Consider the following 13,433-nt stretch of genomic DNA (forward strand, 5'->3'; position numbering starts at 1 on the left):
GACGACCCCCGCACAGGATGCCTTACATCAGTAGTGACTGTCCTGACTTGAAAGGGGACTTCTTTCTAGTCAGGACTCCGACTCCGAAGAAATTTAAGGCAATTCCATCCACCGGTAAGATCATGAGCTGTTTTTTCTGGGACAGCCAAGGAATGGTAATGATCGAATACCTTTATGATGGAGCCACTATTACGTGGACTTTGTACGCAGGACAAATAACAAAGTTGCGTGAGGAAATACGCAAGCAACGGCATTCCAAACTCGTTAAGGTTATTTTGTATCACCATGATAACGCCCCCGCGCACAAGTCCAAAGTTGCGAGGGTTGCCATTCAAGAAGCTGGCTTCGAACTGATGGAATATCTTCTATATTCACCGGACCTAGCGCCTATTGATTTCTATCTACCTACCGCGGTTAAAGGAACATCTCAGGGGCCATAAACTTGAAGATGATGACGTAGTAGTCGCCGCATTATACGCTTTTTTACGGGTCAGGAAGAAGTTTTATTTAAAAAGGGAATTTTAGCTTTAGAAAAAATATATACAAAGTGTATAATAAACGTGAATGGTGCCTACGTCAAAATTTAAAATAACATTTAATAAAAGACAGTTACGTAATACTCATTATCACTATTTATTGAATACCCCTAGTATGTCGTAATTCCTAATGTGCCGATCGTGTTTCCCAAAAATGGTATCGATTTTATCCGTAACCGGTAGACCAGAGCGGGCTTCATCTTTGACACCAAAATTCCCGGACTGACACTTGAGCCAATTTTGTGCTCTCGTACTGACACTGGATTAAGTCTCGAATTTCTCTGCTAGATTCACTCACATTTACGGACAGAATACAAAAACAAATATGGCGGGAAGCCGATTTACCTTTTTTTCATTATATCGTATTTATATTTTGAAAATGTCTAATGGTAATTGGTTTCAATACTAAATATATACAAATAGTAAAACTAAAGAGATTTTACTGAGCTTTTTACTTGTGTAATCATAAAATAGTACCCCGACCTAATATAACACTTAAGTGTACTTATAGTTTAATTCCAGTTTATGTATGAAGACTGGAAAAAAATATTATCCAATTAATTGATTAGGTTATGTTACTTCCTGTGGTAATTAGCGACAATTTGTAGGTGTATTCAAAATTCAAATCAAAAAGGTGTTGCCAATTTGGTGTGACGTTTATGTTGTCAATATATACAGGGTGTGATTTTTTCAGATTTTATAAGCTGACAGGGATGGTATTAATGAAAAAAAACTACTGATGTAATCCTAGTTATTTATGAAAAGGTCGCTTCTTCGAGCATTTATAGTAACTTTTTCCCTACCTAATCTCTGGTAGTCTCCAGGAGCTATACAAATTTCACCGGTTTTGTAGGCGAGCTCACGGGGCGCAGCCTAAAAAACTTGCTAACAGTAGCCCCGAGAGAACAGTGCTTTGCTGAATCTTCCACCGGATCAGAATCGTGAAAAAGATCCGGAGATAAACTCTATGGATTGTGTTGGCATGCTAGGTGGCACGTCAAACTCTGGAAGAACGAACGGTGACGGGTGCTTTGAGTGCCTAAAAGCACTGAGAGTGGATAGGGAGGATCCGATAAGACATCCGACGGTGTCTGTGCGTTGCCCCGTCCTCTTGGTCGGGTCTGTAATTAGAGGCGGTCACGATAAGAGATTTATCGTGTAGCGCTGCTTTTTCGAAGGATTATAGTAATGTAAAGCTATTCCTTTTACTCGTACGGTCAGATTTAGCCACGTTAGCGTATTAAATTTGAACTGCGTTAAAGTTCATTCCGCTTCATCGTATTCTTCCTGTCTATACATTTATCTTTTAAGATACATATTTTTAGTTTTTGTTTCAAATTGACATACATGTTTAATAAGACGAGCGCAGTACACAGCTGCCATAAATCGGTTAATGGAGCATACAGGGTATAATGTGGATTCCGCCGGTCATTTTGATGCATCAAAGAAGCAATCGCTTAGGAGCAACGGCTATGCTAGGCCTTTAAACCGGAACGCATGACTGCCTTCGGGCAGATACTATATGCAGGATAGTGGTACCGACCAGTGCGGGCTCATAAGAATCAATAACGACAGATTACGTAAATTTGCATTTTTTTCTAGTTAAATTTTCATTAGGTACAAGCTGTTTATTAAAACGTGGAACTCTTTTATGAATATGAATCGAACCTCAACCTAATCGTGTAATTGTAATTACACTAGTACACCGGGCTTCTTACTTCGTAGGCCAAGGACTTTTCGTTTTGTTATTAGTAGCTAAGTTGAAAACGCGACCAAAAATACATTATATTTTTTCAGAAAAGGACGAAAAAAATGAAACGTTTCTATTATTATCCACGAAATATTTGACCGTAACGATAAAAGCTCAATTTTTCGGTCCGATAAGAACAGCAAATAGAAACAACATCAGAATTTCGCATGCATAGCTATAAAATAAAACGAATTCGATATGCGATAGGTAGATGCGGCTGGCTTCTCGGCGATATCTAGATAATGACGACATCACCGTGGCGCATACGGCTGCTACACTATAAAGGTAGGCTTCGTCACCTACATACCTATCGTAGGGAGTAGAAACGGAGGAAAGCTGTCGTAACGTGTCGCAAGAAGCCGTTGAAGTAACATAAGCGCAGCAAATTATCAGGGTCGTGCGACGACGCCGCCGGCTGCACGACCGCCGCTGCCTACGCGGACACCTATCTAAGTGTATTTATTATAGTTGTTAGCTATGTATACGCGGGTCGTTCGTATAAGCAGCTCCGACGAGGGCACGTTGCTTGTTCGCAACAACGCAACGGAAAAACACGATCACGGCCGTGCTTAAAGAATCACCGACAACAATACAATGCGATACAACAATGACGATCCCCAAAACTAAGGCGCCTTTTCTGGGAAACAGTGATCGGAGAATCCATGGCGCAGCAATAATGTTCACAATTTTTTTTTTTTGATCTTTCTAGATTTCTGGAATACGGACCGTTAACGATTCACGTCTGTTGTAAGGTCCCGACAAGCGAAGACGTTCATGTAGGTACGCTGGTTGCAGTCGCTGTGGTGGTCCGCCATATTGGGTCGTCTGCTTGGAAACAAGTTTTGTTGTGCGCAAGCGCAGGCAGCCGGTTGCCAGCTGTTCTCGTGTCAGGTGGTTGGTGGCCTCGCAGTTCGTTTCTCGGTTTAAATCTTATGATGCGTACTCGACATTTACACAAATCGTAGGTATTTAGTCTCAATTTGATCTAAGGTGACAACGTTTACAATACAACTTTGTACGATTAATAACTCTATCAGTTACAATTAACCTCCCTCTTTCAGTAACGTTTGTTAGATTACTAGTAGAATTCATCGTATTGTAAATAAAATATGTAAATTTTCAAAATTAATCAGTATGTACAAAAGCGTAGCATTAAAGTCAGGAATTCGATTGAACCTCTAACAGAATTTCAAAAAATTGTTATTGTCGATATTTTGAAATCCAGTCAAAGGCTCATGACAGTAGAAACAATAGCTAAATCACGCTTAGGTCATTTTAGGTGGTGTGGTCGGCGCCTGCGCATTGTAATAGTGAGGTCACTTCGAGACGAGTGCGACGCCCGTCCACCGCGCCGCGCCGACACGACCGCACGATATGGAACGGAGCTAGCCCGAACGAGCACGCATACATTACGTGCCGCCTACAAGCAGCGCGCGGTGGATACTTGTATGGTTTTTACACGTCTACCACTCTACCTATACTGTTCCATATAGCGCTGGCACAAGAGCGGGGCGCGCCGCTCTTCTGGTCATCGCGTTGGCTGGACGCATCGTGCTTGCCGCAAAACACAAACGACCTCTTTTCGTTACAGTGACATCACGGTCTCGTCGATCCAGAGGGACGATGTATGTGTGTGTGTGTGTTGAAAACGGTAACATCCTGTTTTGTGTAACGCGTTTGAGGAGTTCCGATCACTGAACTTTATAGAGAGGAAGTAAAACTGATTCACATTTGATAACTTACTGAGGTTTTTTTTTTAAAGGGATATCTGTATTTCTCCGAATGACCATTCACTTCACCCTTCACTAAAACTGTTTGTTGCAAAAATACTGGATAAAAATCAAATTTATGTTAATTCATGTGTAGGTTATAACACATAAATAGGCCACGGTTGTTCGATGGCATCAATCAGAATGACAAATAATTGACGATTCAAACAACGAGGTCAAACAAAAGGAGGAAAGTTCATCAGCGGTAACTCGTATAGCACTATACACGTATAGAGATGTATAAGCATGTAGCAGGCTTCACAGAATCCCCGCAAGGCTATCTTTGATAACGTTATCTCAGCCGGTGTTAGCGGAGTGGCAGGATCAGTTTAGGCAGTGGCAAATAGCACTGACGGCGTCTTCGCGTAATCCTCATTACTTTTTGGTATCGTTCGATTTAAGATAATCCTATATCTTAAAGCTATTTTAACGCGATCTGATCGAGTCGATTCGTTACTACGTATTGCACTTATTCATTTGAGGACTTTCATTGAAGATTTTTTTTAATTTGTTGTTTATTATTTGTTGTTTAATTGAGTTATTTCATTCACTTTGTTTAGCGTGTTTTTGATGACTTGATCATATTTTGGTACCATCGAGCTGATTTCGTGGTGGATTTGGAAAGTGGATAATATAATCCTTGAATAGCTACGAAAATCCTTCGACAGTGAGTCCATAGAGTTTTGGCTCGTTAAATTTGCCTTAACGAGTCCTTTTCACGTGACTCATGCTGAACCCCTTACGAGGTAAACAGAGAGGGATCAATATTTTTGGTTTTAATTCAATACCAGCTTATAAATGGTTTTTTTTTTTTGTAACAGCCATCGTACAGTAATTACGGATATAACTTTTCCTTCACTTTCTGTGAATCGATTTAATTTTTTATTCCATTTCTAGTTGAAATTGCTGTGATAATCTATAATACGATATAGTATGTACGTTAGATCACGATGAGACTAAATTACTAGCGAAGCAGCCCCCTGCGACGCTGTGAGCCAGCAGGGAAAAACAACGGGCGGCCACCCGATCCACGTATTACTGACGCTGTAAGCTCTATGCTCTACCATCTATTGTATGTATATATCTACCTACGCATATCACGAATGCCACACCGCGTACCAGTAAATTTATATATGTATTTATATATCCGTTCCGGCGCTTCATATTATCTATCGTGTAAGAATACTTAGATATAACGTAATGAAGACATATATGCACTATAAATAATATCTGGCCGTCTCAATAAGTACGTCTTTAAATCTATATTACTCTGCATTTCAATTCAGCAGGACTTAAAGAAAAAAATGCTTTTTATTTATTCTTAATACTTCATTAAGAGTGATCTAAACTAAATGATTTGTCGTTAACTTTCGAGATAGTGCTTCGTTATAACGAATAGACATATGAGTATACATAGACTAGCTGTACCCGTCCGCTTCGCTGGGCATTTAAAATTAACATTATTATTTCTAACCCCCACAAAGATTCTCATCATTAACGCCCCCGCAACTGGTGTAGAGAGTCCAACACTCATATAAATATTAGCTTATCCATTAAGTATATATATTTTCTACATGGATACGAAATTTCAAGTCAATCGCATGAATGGTTCAGTAATTACAACGGAAGATCCGTAAAAACCACTGTAGATTTATATATTAGTATAGATAGGTGCATAAAAGTCTGCGTGTGTCCTATATTATAGACCAGAAACGAATCGCACCGAGGGGCAGGATTCTGTGATGCGGCAAAACGAGCAAAAGCAGACGCCAGCTGCAATGCAGCTGCTGGCAAGGCTACAGACGCCACTCGTCGCCAGCAGCCGCGACGCAACGTAACACAAATTAATCCGTATTATGACCAGTGCTTTTGAGAATATTTAAATACTAATGTTATCTGACAATTATTAACGTGGACAGTGTTTTGATCATTTCACCAATCGTATTGTTTTATTATTAAGCTGAGGGTATTATGCGATAAGAAAATGTACAATGTTTTGTAAAAAGCTTATTTGTATATTAATATAGTTTAATGTTAAAGCTACGCTTTTATTTATTTATTGCATACCAGGAGATGTATGGAAATGGTAGTGCAAGGTAGAGGGGGAAGAGGTCGACCGAAGAAGACATGGATGGAGTGTGTGAATGACGATATATGAGAGAGAGGAGTGAGTGTTGAGATGACGGCTGATAGAAGAGAATGAAAGAGAAAAATTAGCTGTGCCGACCCCACCTAGTGGGAAAAGGTGGAGAAAAAGAAGATTGCATAGATGAGTGGAGGAGCTCACAGCCCACCTGGTGTCAAGTGGTTACTGGAGCCCATATACATCTACAACGTAAATGCGCCACCCACCTTGAGATATAAGTTCTAAGGTCTCAAGTATAGTTACGCATTTCAAATAATGAAATTTAATTTAGTAAATTAATTTCTGGTTGTGTTCAGAGTTGCTGGATAATGTGATCAGACCATTAAGCTTGTTCTGATGTTGTGTACGCTTTAATTTCTGATTCACAGCCTCCTACATACCAACATAATTCCCTATAAGTCGGTTTCTATAGGTACAGCTTCTTACATACATACCACAGTAGCGTACGTAGGTAATCATATATCTTGCAACAAAGCAACGATGCGAACGTTATAGTTCCTGCAGAAAGCGCATTATTCGAGAATTTACATAGTCTTGGATCTAATTACCTTTGTTTAAACCAAGTCAGCAAGAAAATATTAGAATTAAACATGTTTTTATCAAAAGATGACCGGAAATATTTGTCCAATGGGATTACCTATATGCACTATATATCTACGGTTCGTTCTCCTGTTCTTCCTCAACGAATTTGTGTATAAATATACCGCGGTAGATAGACACGTAGCATTTTTACATAAATGCCAATGGGTAGGTTTCAGGAGGCACTAATCATTACGTAGCGGCATCCTAATTTACACCGATTCTGAATAAACGTGATGTAAATTCTTAAAAGCTGTCCGTATAACTACTCACAACGTTTTTAGTTCAAATAATATCATTATTGTTGGTTCTTCAAGTCTGACATTGGAACTTGATTATTTTGATTGGAATCAATTTTGAATTGTACGTCTCAGAAAACCGTTATTCGATTTAAGCGAGAATTCTTTTTCAACATCCTCGACGTAAAAGCAGCAGATTTAGCAAATCCAAGTTGGAAGACCCCGGTCGCCTGATCCTGCAGGGAGCGCCGCCACCCTACTTACTCAACCCACCACCCCAACTTTCACTCTCTTGTGCGTCGGGGGCCTCGACAAAATCCTGGCTACGAAACACTGTTAACGACCTTAAGTGTGCACGCTGTTATATTCCTACCGGCTCAAGCTTTAGATGCTAGAATAGCGTACATCGAAATGGCACGAGGTCGTGAACATTTTGAGCGATGCGTCTAGGGTGTACTAAGTGATGACGGGTGTCACGGAATATGAGGGCGTGTTGCGTGTCCGTTAAGGGCGAAGTTCGCGTGTTCTAAGTTTTTTAACACGCATCGTGCTGCTGCCGAAGACAACACCGGGCGCGTACCGGATCCCTCGTCAGTGCGCAACCCGCGCCCATTTCACAAGTATTTCACGTAATATAGAAGTACTTTGATAATGATTTAATAAGTAATAGAAGATTCACGATTGTGCGTTTCATTATATTTCGTAAAGAAGTTCTACGACAGATTGTTGGCCGATAGCGTAGTCACGTTGTCGTTTTCCGCTTTATCTGAACATACGTAGTTGTGCTCAACCACTAGTCTCTAACTCGATAAAGAGTTGTGTCATAGCATTGTAGTTGTGGTAAGAGCCGCACCTAGGGCCTTCGAAATATAATATTGTAAAATTTTTAAAAATGCGTTTCAAAACGTAATTCAAATCCGACACACGCTATTATGAAACTGTTGTCAATAACTGAGAAACAGTTGATGATATAACATTGACCTTGACTCTAAAGCAACTCTGTGGAAGATGCATATATACGATGCCTTACCATATACGATACCTTTATTCTGTCTGCACTTTATTGCCGGGCTGTTTGTTTTTCAAATCTCGCGTTACGTTATGAATATTTTTCAAATACCTAAACGCTACGTTACGCTATTTTTTGGTGGTAATTAATAAATGATCGCATATGATACGCTACTACTATACTTGTTTGTGTGATAGTAGGTGCTTGAACGTCGCAAGAGCAAAGACAAGACCGAAGCCCGAGGCCGAGCGCCCGCGCCGTTGTCGACTGCCGCTACGTCCCTACGGCCCACGCGATAAGGCGCACATCACCGCGCTCGCCTGCTGACCTCACCGCTTCGCCGGCAAACAATAAATATGTAACACTGATAAAAGCCGCAGAAGCGATGACCGGGTCTTATTTAGGGATTCTCACATTGCCAAACAAGAGGGGTCATCGCGCCGATGACTCCGCTACGAGGCCGCCGGGTTGGAAGCGGGCGACGGCGATGTCGACGTCCACCAGCTATTTCTGAAAGGACTACCTCAAGAACCGGACCGGTATTTATACGGCGCGCTTTCGCGACCCCGTCTTAACCTCACGTGCTTCCGTTAATAAACAGTAAAAATTAAGAAGTGTCATATTAGTACATACCTGCACGATGATAAACTGTGTTGACGCTGCGCTGGAACAACACTCGTACCGGTGGCGCGCGGCTGACTGGCGGGCGGACAGCACCGAGCGTCGTCGCGGCAGCAGTAGCCCCCGCCCGCGCCCCTCGCCGCGGCCGCTGCATTCCGTTCGTACGTCCGCTGTCGCCGTCGGGAGAGTTGCCGCTCGCCGCTTCCACTGACATCAGCGACGCCGCCTGACACCTCCCCATATCTCGTTCTGTACTGTTCGCCAGTCACCTCTACCTGACCCTCGAGGACGCCTACCTGAACCGACCTCGTTGCATATTGACCGGTTATTCCGACCAGTCGGCGCAACTAAACAACACAAGAACTTCTATGTAAGCTCTTAAAGAAATCCTTATCTGAAGAGTATTTTACAGCTCGTATGATAATATTTGCTTACAGTTTACTCAATTAGCCGAATTAATTGCTTATGTTAATTAAGTAATTATTGTTATAAGCATTATGTTGGGGCATTCATAATATCGTTAGAGCATGGCATTCGTGATGATTGTTTGACATTAATAGAAACGCGTCGAGACCAACGACAGTCTAGACTTAAGATATAATATGCGCTCAGACCTTGGAGCGTCTATACCGGGCGTGCTACCTATATTAATGTTGGTAGCGAGGCGGAATGGTACGACAAAAAATATTCCTCAGTGTCTCAGCTATGAAGCTGAACTAAACGTATTGCGTTCACCTGAAGATAGGAAGTAAAGTAGCCAAGCAAATCTAAACACTAGGCATATCTACAAACTATTCGTGTACTTACGTAACGCATTTACCACTATTGCATCTGAAGTGTTTTATATATTTACATACATTACATTATTTACATAAATTATAATTTGCGTAATTACTGGTGGTAGGACCTCTTGTGAGTCCGCGCGGGTGGGTACCACCACCCTGCCTATTTCTGCCGTGAAGCAGTAATGCGTTTCGGTTTGAAGGGTGGGGCAGCCGTCGTTACTATACTTGAGATCTTAGAACTTGTATCTCAAGGTGGGTGACGCATTTACGTTGTGGATGTCTATGGGCTCCAGTAACCACTTAACATCAGGTGGGCTGTGAGCTCGTCCACCCATCTAAGCAATAAAAAAAAAATAAATACAACTTCATTGTATATGACGGCGCCAAGAATGGCTGAGCGGCCGTTCCGTCATCACTCTTATTCCGTTGAACCCAGTGTATTGTAATAATTGTAATAAAAGTCAATAAAACCGGCAGACCGACAGAGCGACCGACCGACTTGACTGCCTGAGACAGACTGAGACGACACTGTTCACGCACCGCCGTTTTATACTGTGGCGTTACGGTGTCTACCCTACATTATTGTGATATTTATCAAAACAACATTTTATCATTTAGAATAATAATCATAACAATGTCTTAATATTACTAAAGTCGTTACCCATAAGTAAATAAACTAAACTATATATTTACTATGTTATTTATTGCCAATTGTGGCATTTGCGCCCACACGGCCATACTGACTCCAGCGCGTCCCTTGCGCTGTTTTATTTCACATAAGACATAGCCCCGACTGAGTTAAAGCCAACACACAAGACATAGCCCCGACTGAGTTAAAGCCAACACACAAGACATAGCCCCGACTGAGATATAGCCAACACACAAGACATAGCCCCGACTGAGATATAGCCAACACACAAGACATAGCCCCGACTGAGATATAGCCAACACACAAGATATAGCCCCGACCGAGATATAGCCAACACAAAAGATATAGCCCCGACCGAGATATAGCCAACACACAAGATATAGCCCCGACCGAGATATAGCCAACACAAAAGATATAGCCCCGACCGAGATATAGCCAACACAAAAGATATCACCCGTAAGGGATCTAGCCAACACGCAAGGCATCACCCATACGGGATCTAGCCAACACACAAGGCATCACCCATACGGGATCTAGCCAACACGCAAGGCATCACCCATACGGGATCTAGCCAACACACAAGGCATCACCCATACGGGATCTAGCCAACACGCAAGGCATCACCCATACGGGGTCTAGCCAACACACAAGGCATCACCCATACGGGATCTAGCCAACACACAAGGCATCACCCATACGGGATCTAGCCAACACACAAGGCATCACCCATACGGGATCTAGCCAACACACAAGGCATCACCCATACGGGATCTAGCCAACACACAAGGCATCACCCATACGGGATCTAGCCAACACACAAGGCATCACCCATACGGGATCTAGCCAACACACAAGACCAGGATTAAGGATTCGCATGGTGGCCCGCCAGCGTTTTAGGAAGGATAATTGGATAGGAAAATAAAAGTAGACACGTAAGTCATTTTACAGCAGAGCAAATCGCTCTGCCCATACGGTCAATTTGTCAGTTATCAGGATCCTCTAACATTTAGAGGACTGATTCACCATTACCAAACCTTTACCATTACCAAACCTTTACCTTTACCTTTATCAAAACACATTGGATTGCAGAGACCGCTCGTCCATCCATTTCTTACCAACTGATTCAACTTCTCTTAATTCATCATTCAGCGGACCATTTTCAATCTGCTTTATTTTAATGGCAGGTGGGGAACATCATCCTCCCAATGCCTTTGCATCCCTGTCCCACTTTGGTACTGCAGCCTATAATCAACATCACCGCGTCGGTAGCTTTTCTAAAATTCGAACATGGCACGCCAGTGAGAGTAGCGTTCTGATCCCACTTCTGATGACGGCGCCAAGAATGGCTGAGCGGCCGTTCCGTCATCACTCTTATTCCGTTGAACCCAGTGTATTGTAATAATTGTAATAAAAGTCAATAAAACCGGCAGACCGACAGAGCGACCGACCGACTTGACTGCCTGAGACAGACTGAGACGACACTGTTCACGCACCGCCGTTTTATACTGTGGCGTTACGGTGTCTACCCTACATTATTGTGATATTTATCAAAACAACATTTTATCATTTAGAATAATAATCATAACAATGTCTTAATATTACTAAAGTCGTTACCCATAAGTAAATAAACTAAACTATATATTTACTATGTTATTTATTGCCAATTGTGGCATTTGCGCCCACATATACATTACAACATAGAATTAAACATAAGTAAAACTTAACGAACAAACAATGAGCATGACGTACGTAACGTTCATAGCGATCTCCTCCAGACAACTTGAACTAGAGAGAGTTCGACTTTGAAGCCGTCGTGGCATGTGGTATAAAAACTGAGACTTAGAACTCATGTTTCAAGATGTGTGGCGGCATTTAGATTGTTGATGTCTTTTGGCTCCGGTAACTACTTAGCACCAGGCGGGCCGCGTGCTCGTCCACCAATCTAAACAATAAAAAAATCTAAAAAATAATTACGAGTGTCGGACCACCTGATGAATTGTAGCCACGGGCGCTTTTCAGGACGCTTAAATAACAACAGGTTTTGTGCTCTGGAAACAGAATAGAAGGGAGTTCATTTTAGAGCTTTAAGTGTTACGACGAAGAGTTGGACGTGCTCACTAGCCCATAAACACAACTCACTGAATTTCTCGTCGGATCTTCTTTATGGGTCGCGATTCTGATTCGGTGGTAGATTCAGCGAAGCACTGCTCTTGCTAGGGTCATTGTTCAACCCGTGTGCCATCCTACTGGTCCGTGAGTATATGGAATAGCTCCAGGTTATTAACTACTAGGTTTCACCAGGCAGAAGACAGGCGCGCCGTGGACAGAACGCCAGCTCAGATCTGGTTATGAAAGCGGTTGGTGGTAGTCTATACCATGTGGTCCATGTCACCCACGACCAAACACTATGGAAGAAAGTCACATGTGGTCGCAATCAGTAGCGAGGGAACGATGAAGAAGAGAACTCAGCATTGTTATTGAATTGGTATTGCCATTCTGTGCGAAACAGTCATTCGTTTCGGTTTGTAAGGTGTGGCGACGTTATAATATTGAGACTCCGATGTCATGTCATGACGGCGGCGACATTTACGTTGTAATGACTATGGGCTCCAGTGTGCTTAGTGCGAGTTTTTTAACGTTCTCGATAGCGTAAAAGTTACCTCATATTTGTATGGAATGGGATCGTTTGCATACGTTTGCCGCTAGGGGCGCTGTTCCAACTGCATACAAAATTGGATTAACTTTTACGTTATCGAGAACGTTAAAAAACTCGCACTAAGCACACAGTAACCCAGTGATTTTCAACCTTTTTTTTATTGCGGCACATATTTAACGATTTCAAAATTTGGCGGCACACAAAAAAAATATAAAAATTATTTACTTACTACAACACACTGCATAAATAATTTATCAAAAAAATTTTAATATACGAAATAAACTAAAATGTACTATAATTCTTTTTTGTGGATTTAAATATATATTCATGTTTAAAATATTTTTCTTTTAAAATGATATAATTTAATAATATTAACATTATTATATATTCCCCTAAATTTGGCGGCACACAAAAGTGCCGCGGAACAGTGGTTGAGAATCACTGCAGTAACCACTGAACTGAAGACAGCAGTTGGACTATGAGCTCGTTCGCACGTGTATGCAATCAATAAATGAGTCTCGCATGGTGTTTTTACTTGATAGTGCACTGGGAGCGCTGCGACGAATTATTTGAGATTCATTATCTCCATTTTACAATCGCACCAATCTTAACTAAGCAAAGGACATCTTTAAGGCTTGAGACCTTTGATTACCCACAGCGCATTTTTTTAAAATATTTTTGGATGTACCATCCG

The 13,433-nt window shown here is 41.7% G+C and overlaps 1 protein-coding gene across 1 annotated transcript in view; it reads right to left on the minus strand.

Moving 5' to 3' along the window:
• LOC114245951 (uncharacterized) overlaps positions 1 to 8,796 on the minus strand; it is a 27,064-nt gene extending 18,268 nt beyond the window's left edge. The window contains exon 1 of the mRNA XM_028178285.2: positions 8,662 to 8,796. The gene's annotated coding sequence lies outside the window, so the exon portion shown is untranslated. The remainder of the gene's footprint in view (positions 1 to 8,661) is intronic.
• Positions 8,797 to 13,433: the final 4,637 nt, after the last annotated feature.

Source organism: Bombyx mandarina, chromosome 04, assembly GCF_030267445.1.
Source record: "Bombyx mandarina strain Sakado chromosome 04, ASM3026744v2".
In the NCBI taxonomy this organism is placed as follows: domain Eukaryota; kingdom Metazoa; phylum Arthropoda; class Insecta; order Lepidoptera; family Bombycidae; genus Bombyx; species Bombyx mandarina.